Here is a 5842-nt window from a genome sequence, read left to right as displayed (position 1 = left end):
AAATCCTGGAGAGTGCGAGATATACAACAGGGGATAGAGCGTGGGACAGCTGCACTGGGGCAGTGTGATATGACCCACAGGAGGACGACTCTTCTTCCACTGACCTCCACATCCACTCAGGCAGGGAAGCGCCTGAAGTCAGTGCGAAGTTGTGGCACGGGAAGACAGGCTGTGTGGAGAAGAGACAAAAGCGGGAAACATTTTGAACTCTCCAGTGCTCTGTGCTAGGTCTGCACTGGGGGGCTGGGGGGGGACTGGTCTGAGTGGACACTTCCCGGGTCCGCAGGAGGGAGTTTGGAGCCAGTCACCTCGCCTCTGGTGGTCACTGGAACCAGAACAGGGAGGTAAACGCCTGAAAGGAGGCTCTGCCCTTGGAAACCATGAAGATTGGGCTGGTGCAGGGTGGGACAGAGAGTACAGGACCCCCTACTGGCCTGATGTGAGACAGTGCATCAGGGAAGCAGTGGGGAGAACCAGCGGCTCATTGAGACAGACTGCCAACCCAGCACTCGCTGCCCCCCAAGCAGTCGCCTCCAGTGCTGGCTCTGTGCGGGTGGGCAGCTGCCATTTTGGGGGTCCATAGACTAAAATGCTGTGGCGCACTGCTGATCTGGGCACCACCCCTTCTCCAGCCCAGGAGGGCAGGCCCAGGCAATGGTCTCAGGCAGCACCCCTGCCCCTGCCCGGCAGAGCAGGCCCTGCCCTTGGAGGAACGGAGTAACAAGAGAAGCCGCTTGGCCCAAGGTGGCCTTGGGTGGAGCTTCTCTCCCCCCAACCCCCACCAGGCTGCTTGTATTTCACATCGACTAGAAAAATCCCGCCCTTGAAGGGGTGGAGTAATGAAAGAAGCTGCTTCCTGGACTGAGAAGGGTGGTGGCCTCAGGCAGTGCCCCCTCCCTGAGCCTGGCTGGGCAGACTCCCCACTTGGAGGCAAGGAGAAAGGAGAAAAGTCGCTTTTTTGTGCGACTGGCATGAGTCAGTGTGACCTTGGAACTAAACAAAAGGGGGCAGACTATTGATTTGGTCCAGTGGGTTGAGTTTGATCATATGATAAACGAAATTGACAGCCCTCTTGCCAGACTGGCAAGGACTCGAAGGGAAAGGACTCTAATAAACTCAATTAAAAATGAAAAAAGAGATGTCACAACAGACAACACCGAAATATAAAACATTATCTTTGAATACTATAAAAACCTATATGCTCAAAAACTACATAATGGGGAGGAAATAGACAAATTCCTGGAAACATATAATCTCTCGAAGTTCACCCAGGAGGAAACAGAATTCCTGAACAGACCAATATCAAGCACAGAAATTGGAGCAGCAATTAAAAACCTTCCAAAAAGGAAAAGTCCTGGACCAAATGGGTTCACTTCTGAGTTTTACCAAACATACAAAGAGGAACTCATACCTATACTACAGAAATTATTCCATAACATTGAGAAAGATGTTATCTTCCCTAACTCATTCTATGAAGCCAATATCACCTTGATACCAAAGCCAGGAAAGGACACAACAAAAAAAGAAAATTACAGACCAATATCCCTCATGAGTATAGATGCAAAAATCCTCAACACCATTTTAGCAAATCAAATCCAACTGTATATCAAAAAAATAATTCATCGTGACCAGGTGGGCTTTATACTGGAGATGCAAGGCTGGTTCAACATATGCAAATCTATAAATGCAATCCACCTCATAAATAAAAGCAAGAACAAAGACCATATGATTCTCTCAATAGATGCAGAAAAAGCATTTGACAAAGTCCAACACACCTTTATGATAAAAACTCTTAACAAAATAGGTATAGATGGGACATACCTTAAAATTATCAAGGCCATATATGATAAACCCACAGCCAATATCATACTAAATGGGGAAAAATTAAAACCATTCCCACTTAGAACTGGAACCAGACAAGTTTGCCCACTATCTCCACTTCTATTCAACATAATGCTGGAAGTCCTTGCTGGAGCAATTACACAAGAGAGGGGAATTAAGGGGATCCAAATGGGGGCAGAAGAGATCAAACTCTCACTCTTTGCTGATGATATGATATTATATCTAGAAAACCCATGGATTCAACCAAGAGGCTCCTGGAATTGATAAATGAATTCAGTAAAGTCTCAGGATACAAAATCAATACACACAACTCAGAGGCATTCATATACGCCAGTAACAGTCAAGCTGAAAATCAAATAAAAAATGCAGTACCTTTTACAATTACTTCAAAGAAAATTAAACGTCTAGGAATATATTTAACAAAACAGGTGAGAGACATATACAGGGAGAACTATGAAACACTAAGAAAAGAAATTGTAGAAGATATAAACAGATGGAAAAATCTACTTTGCTCATCGATTGGCACAATCAACATTGTTAAAATGTCTATACTACCCAAAGTGATCTACAGAATTAATGCAATCCCTATCAAAGTACCATCATCATTCTTTACAGATCTAGGAAAAAATAATTCTATGCTTTGTATGGAACCAGAGAAGACCTCGTATAGCCAAAGCAATCTTAAGCAAAAAGAACAAACTGGGAATCAGTCTACCAGACTTCAAGCTGTACTACAAGGCTATAGTAACTAAAACAGCATTGTACTGGCACAAGAACAGAGATATAGACCTTTGGAACAGGACTGAGAATCCAGAGATGAAACCATCTGCATATTGTCTTCTAATCCTTGACAAAGCAGACAAAAACATACACTGGGGAAAATAATCTCTTTTCAATAAATGGTGCTGGGAAAACTGGATAGCTACATGCAGAAGATTGAAACTGGATCCCCACCTCTCACTTCTTACAAAAATCAATTCATGATGGATAACAGACTTAAACTTAAGATATGAAACCTTAAGAATTCTAGAAGAAAATGTAGGGAATACTCAGACATCAACCTAGGCAAAGAATTTATGAAGAAGATCCCAAAAGCAATTACAACAGCAATAAATATAAATAAATGGGACCTGATCAAATTAAAAAGCTTTTGCACAGCCAAGGAAACTATCATTAGAGCGAATAGACAGCCTACAGAATGGGAAAAAATATTTGTTCTCTACACATCTGATAAAGGACTAATAACAAGAATCTATCTAGAATTCAAAAAAATCAACAAGAAAAAAATCAAACAACCCCATCAATAAATGGGCAAAGGACATGAACACAAACTTTTCAAAAGAAGACAGAATAATGGCCAGCAACCATATAAAAAAAAGCTCAACATCTCTAATCATTAGGAAAATGCAAATCAAAACCACAATGAGATATCACCTAACCCCAGTGAGATTGGCCTTTATCAAAAAATCCCAAAACAACAAAGGCTGGTGAGGATGTGGAGAGAGAGACACACTCTTACATTGCTTGTGGGACTGCAAATTAGTACAACTTCTGTGGAAAAGAATTTGGAGATAACTCAAAGAGCTAAAAGCAGAAATTTCATTTGATCCAGCAATAGCACTATTAGGCATCTACCCAAAGGAACAAAAGACATTCTATAATAAAAACATCTGCACTCGAATGTTTATGGCAGCACAATGCACTATTGCAAGGATGTGGAAACAACCCAAGTGCCCATCAATCCATGAGTGGATTAATAAAATATGGTATATGTATACAATGGAATACTACTGAATTACAAAAAACAATGATGATCTAGCACCTCTTATGTTTTCCTGGATAGAGCTTGAGCCCATCCTCTGGTGAGGTAGCACAAGAATGAGGTAGCACAATGAGGTAGCACAAGAATGAAAGAATAAGCACCGCATGTATTTACCATCAAATTGGCACTAACTGATCAACACTAAGGTGCTCACACAGTAGTAATATTCTTTGGGGGTTGGGGGAGGGTAAACTCACAACTAATGGACTCAGTGAGCATTGTAGGGGGAAAGGGCACACCTCAAATCATGGTTTGGGTGTGGCAAAGTGATAACATGTAACCAAAATATTTGTACCCCCATAATATCCTGAAATTTAAAAAAAAGCATTTCTGATCTCAAGTTTTATGATAAAAAATTACCCTACCCAAGTGTAAATTTTACTAGTAGGAAGAAGGTATTAGAATGAGTAACAGACATCTAATTGAAGAGAGACGATGAAAATAACCCCATAATTATGCAACAGTGAATTTGCTTTATTGCTGTAGCTTCTAGAATAAAGAAACATCCCAGTGTTGATAGAAAATTGTTCCCTACCATTAGTTATCGATCCAGGACACTGATGCAGGTGAAGGTATTCTGTAAACTCTACTAGGCTAGAAGAGAACTCTGGGAGAGCATCAGATTTAATTGATAAAAGGAGTTGGCAGTGGGTACTTCAGGTGTGGTACATTTCTAATTAAACCACAGCAAGAACATTTATTTCAGTTTTTGCAGTTAATTGTACAGTGTTTGATTTCTCTAGAGAAATTTAGGTCTGGTAAATAGTTTTCCTGAATGCTTTCCATGCAGGTTCTAATGTATTGATGCTGAAGGAATAATCCAATTATTATACCATTAATTGTAGACTGCTGTTTTCTTACACTGATTACATGGATGGTTTATGGAACAGAATCAGTATTTGGCTCAAATGTCTTCTCCTGAACTGACACCTTCTATCTAGGGATCAGAAGTACATTGAGAAAATATTTCAAAAAAAAGCACATGTAATAATTATTCAGCTAATTCCCATTGTCACTCAGAGACATGCTGTTACTAAGCAATGGTAATTATAACTTCAGCGTGTGTACTGTTGGCATGTTTTAAATTAATGAATATTTTATTGTCAACACACAAATACAGAAATATTCTGCATTTGTTGTATAGACAATTCTTCAGTGTTTCAGCAACAGAGACCAATAAAATATACTCCCATGCACATTTAATTACAATATGATACACAAGAAAATGAGTGACATTTTATAAATTAAAAAGAGGATTAGAAATTCAAAAATGCTAATTTTTAATAAAGCCAATTAACCCACAGTAGAATTTAATGCAATCTTTGGCTTCATCAAACGATTTTTCCATTATTCTTTAGTGCAACATTAAAATTCAAAATGTGAAGAAAAGAAAACTTTCAGTAAATACTAATTATGACAAGAAAAGAGAGTGAATTCAGGTTTCCCTTCAGGGGTTACTTTTAAATAGGTGACTGGTAACTAGAAAAAATTCTCTTTATCTGCTGCTTCTGAGATGGCTGTCTGTGTTTTGTCAATGCTATCTTCTGTTTTGTTTGTAATATTTTAGCTGGCTGGGAGTCTAAATCCATCCTTTGATTTCATGTAGCATATGGTTCATTTAATCATAGAAGGGATGGGGCCCAATTAAAGAAGATAAATTGTGTAATATTAAGACTACAGAATAAAGAACGTTTCTATTGTTATTTAACAAATAACTTTTGTTTAATCTTTAAAAAGAAAAGAGAATGTTGAAGTTTATTCACAGAATGAGGTAGAAAATAAACAGTTATTCTTTCCTAAATTTGGGGTAGAGTCTCTTTTCCACCCTAGGGTAAATAGATATATTTGTTTGCTTGTTCTTGCTTTTGAAGAAAAAATGTAAATTTATGAAATTCACTAAATGTGTGGAATGTATAATAGGATCTATTACAATCCGAAAAATTGTAATAAAGAGAGTCTACTACTTTATTTTACAAAATGAGGGAAAATGAGGTATTCTGCTATGTTGAAACAAAGTAAAAGTTTCATTACCTTTTGTTGTCATAAAAATTTTTAGATATAATATGAATCATATTTTTTGCCCTTTCCATGGGCCCAAAATTGGAAACAATTACTATCCAATATCATATATTTATGATTACAATGTATGCTTTCTATTTTAAAGTATATATACTATAT

The 5842-nt window shown here is 38.4% G+C and overlaps 1 pseudogene; it reads right to left on the bottom strand.

Moving 5' to 3' along the window:
* Window positions 1-224: 224 nt before the first annotated feature.
* LOC105824175 overlaps window positions 225-5842 on the bottom strand; it is a 49362-nt pseudogene continuing 43744 nt past the window's right edge.

Source organism: Propithecus coquereli, unplaced genomic scaffold (genome assembly GCF_000956105.1).
Source record: "Propithecus coquereli isolate 6110/MARCELLA unplaced genomic scaffold, Pcoq_1.0 Scaffold72, whole genome shotgun sequence".
Taxonomy (NCBI): domain Eukaryota; kingdom Metazoa; phylum Chordata; class Mammalia; order Primates; family Indriidae; genus Propithecus; species Propithecus coquereli.
The sequence above is the reverse complement of the archived record's forward strand: the minus strand, read 5'-3'. Positions and strand labels throughout refer to the sequence as shown.